Source organism: Eucalyptus grandis, chromosome 10 (assembly GCF_016545825.1).
Source record: "Eucalyptus grandis isolate ANBG69807.140 chromosome 10, ASM1654582v1, whole genome shotgun sequence".
Classification (NCBI taxonomy): Eukaryota; Viridiplantae; Streptophyta; class Magnoliopsida; order Myrtales; family Myrtaceae; genus Eucalyptus; species Eucalyptus grandis.
In genome coordinates, this window is record NC_052621.1 from 33648971 (window position 1) to 33662477 (window position 13507).

At 37.8% G+C, this 13507-nt stretch overlaps 1 pseudogene; it reads right to left on the reverse strand.

Annotated features, from left to right (window-relative positions):
• Positions 1-2677: 2677 nt before the first annotated feature.
• On the reverse strand, positions 2678-13183 carry LOC104424054 (annotated as a pseudogene).
• Positions 13184-13507: the final 324 nt, after the last annotated feature.

Sequence of the window (13507 nt, forward strand, 5' to 3'; positions counted from 1 at the left end):
CTGAAATTTTTTCCCCAAACTGGGATGAGATTACGTCTCAGTGAGTCTACCCTACTAAGCCCGATTAGTAAACTATTACACTATAGGCTGCCTATACACGCACAAGGCAGAAGACGTACCTTGGCCTCAGATCCCACCTGCAAGTCAGTACAATTCACAATAGGCACTCAAGCAATCATATCACCGATCGAAGCATCGATCAAATCGACCTAGTCAATTACAAGCCAATAAGACCACTCACGGTCATTCCCAATCAGTCAATCAATTCACGACGTCAAATCAAAGCAATGATCAATCGACCTAGTCGATTACATGTCAGCCGAACCATCTCTAGGTCATTCTAGTCATTGCTATACAGCCATAACTAATAGAACCAATCACCGAGCCACGTGCATTCTCCGAGGTGATGGAACCGATCATCGAGCCACGTGCATTCTCCGAGGTAATGCATTAATTTACCGAGCCCACGTGCCCTTTAAAATGCCATTATGAATCAGCGAGCCCACGTGCATTCTCCGAGGCGATGCATCAAGTCACCGAGCCCACGCGTCTCTTCAAGATGCCAAATTTACTCATTGAGACCACGTGCCTTTCATGATGATTCATCCCATTTCTAAAGTAATTATCCACAATTAAATCAATTCAGCACAAATTAAATCTCAATTAAATAAACGGACTGTGCCACGACGATCAGCACGAGATTTCGGTCGTCGGCCATCTCAAACTTAATTTCCGAAAAATAAATAAATAATTAATTAACTTCGAAAATTAATTATTAAATATTAAAAATTCCGTTTAGCTCAAAATAAGGCCCAATTAAATAAACAGACTTCACCACGATCATCAGCATAATATTCCGGTCACGGGCCATCTCAGTTGAATTTTTGGAAAATAAATAAATAATTAATTAATTTCGAAAATTAAATAATTAATATTAAAAATTCCATTTAGCTCAAAATAAAGCCCGATTAAATAAACGGACTTCACCACAGTCATCAGCATAATTTTCTGGTCACTGGCCATCCCGGTTGAATTTTTGGAAATTAATTAATTAATTAATTTAATTCTGAAAAATAATATTTAATTGCCAATAATCCCACTTAGGCCCGAATTGCCAAATTGAAGCCCGATTAGGGGTCGGAAAATTCCCGAGATACTTCCAATAAATAGTAGACCACGTCTACTTGTTAATTGCGCAATCAATTTATCTAAATCGCATCACAATTGACTAATAATTGCTAATTTATTCTAATCTAACAATTTAAACATAATTAATTAAAAATAAACCAACCTTAAGTATAATTAGCCAACTAATCCGGGATTAGTGAGATTACTCACCAAATCGCTTCTGGTTCTGTCTTCGTGCCGTTTTCTGCTTCTGGTTCGCTGGGTGTCGAGCGAACAGGGGAAGGAGAGGGAGAGTCGAGAGAGAGAGAGAGACAGAGGAAAAGAGAGAAGTAGATGAGGCTTGACCGGTCAAAGAAGAGAGAGAGAGAAGTCGGTGGGGGCTGTCCGCACGTTGGGGAGGGGAGAGGAGAGAGAAGAGAGAGAAAAGAAAGAAAAAGAAAGAAAACAAAGGAAAAGAGAGGGAAAGAGAAAAAAGAAATAAAACAATAGCCTTAATTTTCTTTTCTTTTCTTTTCTCTTTCCCTTTCTATTTCTTTTCGGGCTTCAAATTTTCTTCCGATAATTTCTTTCTTGAAATTTCGGACTCGTCAATAAATTGACGAACGATGAGACAATGTGCTAAAAAAAAAGAATCACGACGCGCTTAAAATTCGATTCCCGAAATCGAGTTCAATTTCGTGGTTAAAAATCGATCGACGTGATTTTAGCCCAATCTAACTAATTAGGTAGCTTTTAGGGATTTTACTGCAGATACATCCCTTAACGGCTTCACCCAATAGGTTAGTTAACTCGTGAGTGATCGGTTCGAGAAAAAAGGGCCATAGGCACGTCGAGGAAATACCCATTTCACTTTATTGAAATGGGGTCGAATTTCAGGATGTCACAAAAAAGACTTTCAGTTGTTTTCTCATAAAGAGAGGTCGGAAAATGGGATTAATACTTCTCGAGTGCAATTTTGATTGGTTTGTCTGGTGACAGTTCTTTTGCACGTACTTTGGGAAACGAAAACACTGGAAATCACTGAAGATGATAAAAGGAGAGTTTCATGAGTCGCGGCACATTGAGCTGACCTTATCCGTAAACTCAAAGAACAAACCGACAGGCTATTAAGTATGCTGACCGCTTATCATTTGATCATCCTCGCTTTGATTTGTTCAAACATTACAATGGATGAGATAGGGTAAAGAATCATAGCCAAGTTACGTATATTTTCTCCTGCCACTCACGTGATTTAGTCTTCAAGTTGAGGATATCGATTTCATTTACTCGTAAATGATCCAAAGTGACGTAACAAGCAATAATATCTGCAAATAAATTAATCGGCAAAAATAATATCTATTAACAAGGGGTACAAGTAATGGGAGAACTCACTCGTCGCACCAACAAAATTTTATAATAAGTAAATTGCTAGGTGCAGTTATGCTTTCTCGCTCTCTCTCTGTGTAAAACTACAAAACTTGATCATCGCCTGATCGCTACATCGCGAAATTCATTAGTGTTCACATTTTTTGCAACGGAAGCATCATGTCAGTGTTCACATTTTTTCACATTTTTTGCAACGGAATAATAAGAAGTACCAAAACACAAATGTTTCGTGCACATGTATTGCACGATCACATTCCAAAGAAAAAAAAATGAAAAACAAGGAAGCTTGTTTTCACTCTATACAAACCACATAAGCAAGGAACTACAACCATTCTCTTGCAAGAGAACTAGCTTTCACATGGCTATCAAATCAATTCATCACCGCGAATTAAATAGAAACTACTTCATCTTACTCAGCAGAGGGTAGGAGGATATTGATACAATGCTGTCTTAAGTTATCCACTGAATCTGGAAAAGCATCGTAGTATATTTTCACGATATTGAAGCAGACCTGCAGCATAAAATACTGGCGATCAACTTTCTAAGATAAATGTCATATAAGGTTAAGGGCTGCATTGTTGCAGAGCTACTTACATCAATTAAATTTGATACCACAGTATAGACTGTTTCTTTTCTGTATACATCCATCAAGGTGAGCAGAGAAGACGGTGACTGTTTGCCAGGCTGGCAAAGGGCATGAGTATCATCCGAGATCCCTAAAAAGGAGTTATTCACTACAGTAATTAGAATTTTGACACTTGCTGATTTTCGCAATAACGAAATGACCGATAGAGAAGCTCATTGGTTATACTTCAGTATAATACCTTAAGAGCTAGAGAATGAACTTGCACTTGTTCTATGTAAGACAATTAACAAGATGACCAATGGCCAGAATAGAATAAAAGATATACTAAGGTCTTGTTAAAAGTGAAGATAGTTCTTTATGAACTTTTTTTCCTGGAACACTATAAAGTCATACTGTTGAATCGACAATTTACATGAAGAGAAAGGTATGTGAAAAGTTTCTATGCATTTTGTTCGCAAGACCTGGCCAGGGAATTTCATCCTTTCTACAACTTCCTGTGCCGTATTGATAGTCTCGACACATAAATAAACAACTACTCAATAAGTTTAAATTAGCATGCAATCGCATCAAACTTGGCAGGATGCGCCCACCAAAATTATCTGTTGCAGAGAGGTAATTGCTTTCTATTGCTTTGATCAGCTGAGCTGCGAGCTTGTCATCATATTTGACCCAATAAAAACCACTCTGATAAATATTAATCTTAATCCAAAAGTGCTCTTTGAATTTTTCCAGATCATTCTCCTCCGATAAGCCTAAACTGTTGCTAGAAGAATTGAAAAGGTCAGATATGTCAATTTCTGCACATCGTGCTTTCAAAAGGAACTTCTTCTGTCTCTCGTATGAACCAAGTCACAAAGTTATGGGAATAATCCATAGCCCCTCACCAGCCAATCCAGATAGTACAAATTGTGACTGCAGTGATGAGAAAAATTTCAGATTTCACTTGACACAAGCACCTAAACTTTAAAAGCTTCTACTATGTATGCCAGGCAAAGCATGTCAAACTTGCTTTGAGCTTATATACATTACAATAACACCTGTTCAAACTTCAATATATGGCCATTTAGGTTCACGGATAGGAGTGGGTGTCCTTTTTGCTTTGTCCAAGTGTCCATCAGATTAGTCACTTCAACACTAGATTCCTCTGTCAGAACACTCCATAAGTCTTCAGTCTTTGTATTTTTCCATGCATATCTTCTCATGTATGAACTCAATGATTTCTGTTTTTGAGACACTGAAAGAATCAGTCAATATTGCTGAATATCTCCTTCAAGTATAGCAATCTATTGAAACTTGCATTGAATCGCGTAATGAAAAGTACTCTTGACTGCAACCATTCATCATCCATGATATGTACTAAATGTCTTAATATAAATCTCTTATTTACAAAAGTGGAATAGTAGTAGTCCGAGGTCTCAAAAGATTGATTGAATTAGGAGTTAGGCACTGAGAAGAGCCAGGTTTAGGTTACAGGAAATTTTTGACCAAAAAAAGAAAGAAGATTCCAGGAAATCAAGAGCTATAAGATTAATATATCTCAAAAGAAGGTCAAATAACTCTGAAAAGGCTCACTCGGACACAAAGAAAGAACTATTTACTGGTAATATATAGGCCCAAAAAAAAAAGTGGAAGGTGTTAGGAAAATCCCTTATGATGTTTTGAAGATGATAAAATAAATCAAAGGCTACTAACATGTTTAATGGTTGAGTAATAGACCATGTAGATAATAGAACATGTAAAGGATATTATCAAAGTCAGAAGACGACCAGAAGACTGAACGTAACACATGTCCAAAGTATATTCTGAAGATTTCCAGACTTCTGTGTCAAAGTCTGAAGACTGCCGTGTCAAAGTCTAAAGACTGCTTGGCTATCGTGTCAAAGTCTGTTCTACATCAGAAGTCTGCTCACTCTGACTAATTCCAAACTGAACGTGAATAATGAACCAGAAGACAGACTCTATGCTGAAGCTGAACTGAGTACAGACCTTAAAGCTAAATATGTTCAGAAGCAGATATGTTCAGACCCAGATTGTAAAGTCTACAGACTCAGATTGTAAAGTCTATTGCTCTCGGACTTTACATCCGGATTCGATAAAACGTAACTCAAGCCCAATCATACAACGGCTAGTGATCTGGTTTGGATTCCACATCAAGATTGATTTGATTGACTCAATCTATTTGATTGACAATTGGATGTTGAAGACAAGATCTTTCTATACGAAGAAGCTTTACTTATGGAAACCAAGATTCCGTTTGTATGGGCGATCGGAATCAATTTGGGATTTTACCTTTGTCACTCAACGGCTACCAAATCTTCTAAATACAGAGCTGTCCAATAGGTATATTGGAAGACGATTCTCCGGGATACTGTCAAACGGGTAGTTTGGAAGTGGAGGAGTATTTAAGGAGATCATGGACCGATGAGCAAGTAAGAGACAGAGCGTAGAATTTATAATTCCAAAGTCTGAGCGACTTTCGATCATATACTTGTCTCTTGAGAGCTTAAACGTTTGTAATCGTGAGAGAAATACCAAAAGAGTGACTTAGTGAGATAGTGTGATCTACTACTAAGTGTTTGCACTCGAAGTTGTAATCTCTTGTTGATTGCATAGTGGAATCCAGCCAAGAAGGCTGTTAGCGTGGGAGAGTGGACATAGGCTTGGATTAAGCCGAACCACTATAAATCTTGTGTTCTTATTCTCTTCCCTAACTCCTTTATTTTGTTCATACTAGCACTCTCAATTGGTATTAGAGCCAAGTGCTCGGTTTATAAAAGTGTTTTTACTTTTGAGCTAAAGATTCTTTATGGCTAGTATGTTGGCACCAGGACTTATGGAAGGGCAAAGCAACACAAGGCCACCGTATTTTGATGGAAAGGAATACGACGTATGGAAGAACAAAATGAAAGCATTCCTAAGATCCAGAGATCTCTTACAATGGGATGTTGTGGAAAGAGGAATCAACCCCATTGTTGCATCTACATCAAATAAGAATGGCAAAGACAAAGAAACCAAACCCCCCGCTCTTATGTCTCGGACGGAGTTGTCCAAAAGAGAAGCGCTTGATGCAAAAGCTATTTATTCTTTATATTGCGCTTTGTCTCTTGCTGAATATAACAGAATCTCTTCATGTGAAACAGCAAAAGAAGTTTGGGATAGACTTCATGTTACATATGAAGGGACCAATCGTGTAAAAGAGACAAAAGTAAACTTCTTGCTCGGCAAATATGAATCCTTCAAGATGAAGCAAGGAGAGTCGATTGGAGATATGTTTAATCGTTTTACAGAAATTGTAAACGGTTTGGCATATCAAGGTCATCCAACTTCTTCCCCAATGAAGGTCAACAAACTCTTGCGAGGTCTCTCAAAAGATTGGAACCATGTCAAGACCTCAATCCGGGAGACTCAAAGGATTATGCCACTCACCGTTGATGAATTGATCGGCACTCTTCAATCCTATGAAGTGGAGCAACTTAACGATGAAGATCCCGAAGGTAAGAAGTCCATCGCTTTAATATCTAATGTTTTTTTTTATGAAACAGACTCAGAAAATGACATGGACGACGAAGAACTTGCTTTTATGATCGAGAAATTCAAAAAGCTGAGTAGAAAAGGAAGGAAGTTTAGTGAAAGAAGACAATACAAGCAGAATGGCCAGAAAAGAACAATGAAAGAAGATGATGAGCAAGGAAATTTATGCTTGATGGCACATTCAAAATCTGAGTCTGACTCAGACATAGACTCAGAATCAGAGTTTGACTTAGATACAGACTCAGAATCCGATGAGGAAATCGAGGAAATAAAGGAAAATAAGAAGTTGGTAAGGAATGTTTTTGGGCACATAATTCTCATTATGCTTGAAATTCGATATATCATTGATTGATTCAAATTTTATAATGATCATATTTTGTTTTATTGAAGAAAGAATCGCATGATTTTTTTTTTGTGATTCGAAATTTAATTTGATACGTGTGATCATTTTTGATATCATGCTTAAAGACAAAAGAATTTATTTGGTTTAATTTTATACTCTCAGATTTTATCATATTTTGCCAAATAAAAATCTGTTTTACATGATATTAATTTATGATGCAAGATATTATTGTGCATAATATTCTTTCTTTGAATACCTTGTTATGATGAATTAAGAAAGAATATTTGATTATGGAGATTTCATATTTTACTCTAACGTCAAGGAAGGATCCAAATTGATGAATACCAAAAAGGAAATGAGTTGATTGCAGGAAATTCTTTAAGGGAATGATGATTGCGAATCTACACAAATTTTGGTGCAATCAGAAAATATCTCCTGCGACAATTGGTAATGATTTTTTTAATCAAATGGTATATTTGAAACATATACATGGGTAAGAGAAATTTTTTTCATCCCACCTTACAAATTTCTACGTGTATTTATCATGATTTTGGATGATTGTTTATTATATTGCAAATATCTTCTGTCATAAATATAAGGTATTGCAATTTTGGCACGTGACAGAAATATCTATTTTCCTTTTGCAAAATGCATATCTGAAATTTATGCTCAAGGAAATCTCTTTGATCTTGAAAGATATTACTGCATCTTCATGGATATTCTTGCTATATTCTTAGAAGATATATTATATCTAGCAAGGTTGATCCGCAAATCAAAGGAAGATATTACGTGACATTTTTGCAAAGATTATTATCTGTTATATAAATTTGCAGGTCACAATAGAATCTTCCATATGAATTTTGGAAAGCTTGATCAGAAATTTGTGAAGATTTTATACTATCTTATGGAGGTTCAAAGATTCCATTCCTTGTGCAAAATTTTTGCTTATTGAGGAAATCCCTTATGCGTCATAGGAAAGTTTGTTAAGTTGATGCAGGTTGAATTCGAAAAAGGCTTAATTGAAGAAAATAAATGTTTGCCTCGAATTTCAAAATGCAAGTGATCGTTGCGGATGTTGTTGCTACAAAGGAAATACTGAAAAAAAAAAAGATTATGTTCAACAAGCAGCAATTATTTCTATTCGCAAATATTGTCATGATCACAGGGGAGAAATCGAATCCAAAAGAAAAGGAAAAGAATCGTGATCATCTCAAAAGGCAACAAATTGAGGGGGAGCATTGATCAATTATGGAAAAATCTTTTGGATTGATCGTGATCTAATTATTGATGGAAGGAAAGGTAAATGTGTCAGAATTTATTCTAAAAAAATCCGGTTAGTGCATCTTTTATTACCTTTTGTCATTAACAAATATTTTATTGATTTTATTATGACAAAAAGGGTACGTGCAAGTTATGATGCATCCGTAATTTTTATTGAATATTTGCTGAGATATATGATCGAAGTGAGCTATATTGCATATCTTCAATATTCGATTTACTTTGTAAAAGCTGATTTTTAGAAATTATGCAAGACATATTTGTTATCATTCTCTACGTGAATCTATTATTATCGCTTTTTGATTATGACAAAAAGGGGGAGAAGATATGAATATGCATATGTGTTAATTGGTTGATATTATTTATTGCATAATATTGAGCTGCGATTATTTTCTATATATTATTATGCTCAATTTATTTGTTATCTTCTGATATCCTTTGATTTAAATTAATATTTTTAAAAGCGTGTTTACAAATCTGCATATTCAGAGATTGTTTTGTCATCATCAAAAGGGGGAGATTGTTAGGGAAATCCCTTATGATGTTTTGAAGATGATAAAATAAATCAAAGGCTACTAACATGTTTAATGGTTGAGTAATAGACCATGCAGATAATAGAACATGTAAATGATATTATCAAAGTCAGAAGACGACCAGAAGACTGAACGTAACACATGTCCAAAGTATATTCTGAAGATTTCCAGACTTCTGTGTCAAAGTCTGAAGACTGCCGTGTCAAAGTCTGAAGACTGCTTGGCTACCGTGTCAAAGTTTGTTCTACATCAGAAGTCTGCTCACTCTGACTAATTCCAGACTGAACGTGAATAATGAACCAGAAGACAGACTCTATGCTGAAGCTGAACTGGGTACAGACCTTAAAGCTAAATATGTTCAGAAGCAGATATGTTCAGACCCAGATTGTAAAGTCTACAGACTCAGATTGTAAAGTCTATTGCTCTCAGACTTTACATCCAGATTCGATAAAACGTAACTCAAGCCCAATCATACAACGGCTAGTGATCTGGTTTGGATTCCACATCAAGATTGATTTGATTGACTCAATCTATTTGATTGACAATTGGATGTTGAAGACAAGATCTTTCTATACGAAGAAGCTTTACTTATGGAAACCAAGATTCCGTTTGTATGGGCGATCGGAATCAATTTGGGATTTTACCTTTGTCACTCAACGGCTACCAAATCTTCTAAATACAGAGCTGTCCAATGGGTATATTGGAAGACGATTCTCCGGGATACTGTCCAACGGGTAGTTTGGAAGTGGAGAAGTATTTAAGGAGATCATGGACCGATGAACAAGTAAGAGACAGAGCGTATAATTTATAATTCCAAAGTCTGAGCGACTTTCGATCATATACTTGTCTCTTGAGAGCTTAAACGTTTGTAATCGTGAGAGAAATACCAAAAGAGTGACTTAGTGAGATAGTGTGATCTACTACTAAGTGTTTGCACTCGAAGTTGTAATCTCTTGTTGATTGCATAGTGGAATCCAGCCAAGAAGGCTGTTAGCGTGGGAGAGTGGACGTAGGCTTGGATTAAGCCGAACCACTATAAATCTTGTGTTCTTATTCTCTTCCCTAACTCCTTTATTTTGTTCATACTAGCACTCTCAGAAGGGAGCAAGAGAACCCACAAAGACATGTCACTGTACTCTAGTAAACAGGCAGAGTTTTTCTTGAGCCTCCGTAGTCTAACCAACCACACGGCTTTCAGAAAAGCACTGATGATACATCTAAATTACAATATATTACAGAGAATCAGGTATTATGATTCGGAACCTAGATATTTATCACCTGAAATATTGCATCTCCGAGGTAGCTTTGCAACATCTGGATAACAGCTGATCCATTCTCATGGCTTATAGCATCAAATATCTCAAGAACTGCTCGAGCATGGATTACCTCTACCTAAAAGTCAGCCTGCACAGTATCAACGATGTGAATTAATTGACCGATACCATGCTTGAAAATGAGTGAACTCATACCTCAATTGGATGTGATTTTTCCCAGTGAGTCCATATGCGATCCACTAGCAGTTTGTTGGAGAAATTGAGTCCATACTTTCCACTCGGGAAACAAATTGTCAGTCGCCATATAGCTCACCTGAAAAAGATTATAAAGAAATAATAAAAATCAGTTTAACTATTTGTTCTCTAGTGTTCATCCAGTAGAATGGATTTTAGTGAAGATTACCCATGTAGCAAAACCTTCTTTCAACCATAGATGTGTCCACCATTCCACTGTAACCAGATTGCCAAACCACTCATGAGCAACTTCATGCATTGCAACAACTGTGATCTGATCTGACAATTAATGGATTTATTACGCTTGTTTACACAAATTTCAGACTAAAAAGAGGAGAGGATAACATAATTTCAGGTATAGAGAAAGAGGTTGCCCATCACTTCTTTATGTTATATTGTTTACAAGTGGGATACAGAGTAATCAACAGAAATCAGGTCAGGAGGAGAAATTTCGTTACACGTTGCTTCTTAGCAGCTGTGGATTGCAATTCATCGCGAAGCATCTCATTTTCCCGGTATATGATCAAACCATAGTTTTCCATTGCCCCACCAAAAAATTTAGGGACTGCGACCATATCTAGTTTAGGGAGGGGATAAGGCACTGAGAAGTACCTAAGTAGCACCCATGGAAGATGGTCATCTGATTAGCATCACCACCAGAAAAGAGGTACTTGATTTCTTTAGGGAGCAAGCAAGGAATAGTTGAAGAGGAAAGAAACAATCCCTTCTTCAATCAATTATGAAGCAAATACAGGACTTATGTCCAGATGCAAACTCATTTACAATTTCTCACCAAATGGCCCCAGGATGAGGGGGGAAATTATCACTGGAGTTTCTTTAAATCGTTCGAAAGGAGGGAAAGGAAAGCCATGCTGCTCAATTTGTTATTGCATATGCTTTATATTAGGCAATCCCTATGACTTGGTTCAATTCTTAAAGAGGAGTGCAGAGGTGTACTATCTGTTCTGACGTCAAGAAAAGAGTTCAACTAGATGCTTACCTAGTATAGAGCTCAAAAGCCTTCACAGCAACATGTAAGGCAAATTTTCCGTTGTCGCTCTTACCGGGAGGACAATATACATGAACCTTATTCCCTGCATGAGAACTTCGAAGCGCCATCAGCAAATGAAAATATTATTATCAGCAAATGAGATGGAAGAGGAGCTTTTGGAACTTATGCATACCATCCGCTGTGGCTTCTTCAAGAGAACCAGATAAACCAACCACAACAGCCACCAAATAGGTGGACATCATGGGGGATTCTTCAAAAATATACAGTCTTGATATCTCCATTGAGCTTTTCCCGGAGAATTGGCATATTGGACAGTGCAGTCAACTTCAGGGGCACGTCCAACGTTATTTGGAAGGTAGCCTGTTCAAAATGCATAGGCTATGACAACTCATTCTCAAGAAAGTTTATACAAGTAACCATAGAAAAGCATGGTCAGAAAACACAAGCTTTTTAATTTCCATGCTGTACATGGGAAACATGAAGCGACAATCCACATCAATAAAATAATAATTTGATGATTCGATGCCACAGGTGATTATCATATAGGGAAGTTCCCGAGAGTTCTGTTTACAGTTGAACGCTGGTGATTAATTTTATAGTGATCTTCAAATTCATACAGTCCAGCATCGCGCCTTCTGAGAGAAAACTTAGGGTGCGAATGGTAACGTTTCTGTTCTTTTTTTTTGTTCTAGGAACAGAAACAAAAAAAAAGTGTTTCTGTTCCGGGAACAATTTTTGAAGAAAAGAACGCGTTTGGTAACGTTTGTTCCGGGAATAAAAAATGAGTAGAAACACGTTTGGTAAATTTTATTCTTTTTTTGTTTCTTTTAATTTTTTAAACATTTTTATTTTATTTTTCATTTTTTCCTTTCTTTTTCATTTTTCTTTTTTCGGCGGTCCCGGCCTCCGGCGACCGGCCGACGGGGCCGGCAGCCTCGCCCAACCAAATTTTTGTGTTTCTTTTTTTTTGCTCCAATTTTGTTCCGGAACAAAAAAAAAAAAGAACAGAAACACAACCAAACACGTTTCTGTTCTTTTTTGTTCCGGGGAACAAAATCCGTACAAAAGTGTTCCAGAAACGTTTCTTTGGAGCGTTTCCATGCACGCCCTTAGTTGTCATGTGATGCAGACATACTTTAAAGAGCAGGTTCATCCCTGCAGGGGAAACACCTCCTTGCATCTACAGATTCAAACTGGATAGCAGCCATATACTTCTTTTCTCCTCCATCCACATAAGTAGTGTAAAATCGGACAGGATCATCGGAAAACTAATGAAGATCGAAGCTGAAAATAGGGAATAAAAATTTCGCATCGAAGGAAAGATTGTACTTTTCCGATCTAACTATTTCCCAGGACAAAATCAGATGCATCATCATCAAGCATGGTTTCTTTCTATCTCAGCATGTCATCGTGCCGAAGCGGAACAAACAATATTAAAATTAAATTACGAGAAACGAGCCCATCGAGGAAGAGAAGAACCATTTGTATAAGCCCTTCAGCTGAGCATCAAGCATCCCGGAGAACTCAACGGTCAACAGTCCTTCGCCGCAGCTCGCCGCTTCGTCGAAAGCCAGAACGAGAATCTCATCCTCGTCGTCCAGCACGACGTCGCGGGGACAAACCTCCTTCTGCTCATAGCCAAAAAGGAAAAACCAGCACCAATCCCAGATTAAGAAATCCTGAGGAAACACACGATGGAGCACGAAATCAACGATCGGAAAAACCAATGTCGAGCGAACGATCATGGACATGATCGGCCGAGGAGAAGAAGCAGACGTCGCCGATCGCGAGCTCAAGCGCGTTCAAGACAACGCACGTGACGCCGGAGAAGCTGCACGCGACGAGGTCGAGCTTCAGGTGGAGGTCGTAGCGCCTCGGGGTGGAGAACGTCGGCAGCATGGTTTGGCCTTCGAACCAATCGATGCTCTGCCTCTTCTTCTCCTTGTCGGATCTCGAGCTTAGTGAGAGTGAGGTTGAAGTATGACGTCACGTCACATCGTGGACCGGTTTTTTTTTTGGCGCGGAACGGTTAGTCAAAACATCGTTCGGATCGGACCGATGACGAGGATCTTGTCGAAAGATCCTCCTCGGTCTCCATCTCGATAGAGGTAAATTTTCCGCGGGGTCCCGACGGTCCGCTCCATCCGCTCAAATCGGTGCAAAGCCAATTTGGCCTTTAGGTCGAAATGATGGTGTATTTATTTAAAAAACATTTTTTTCGTA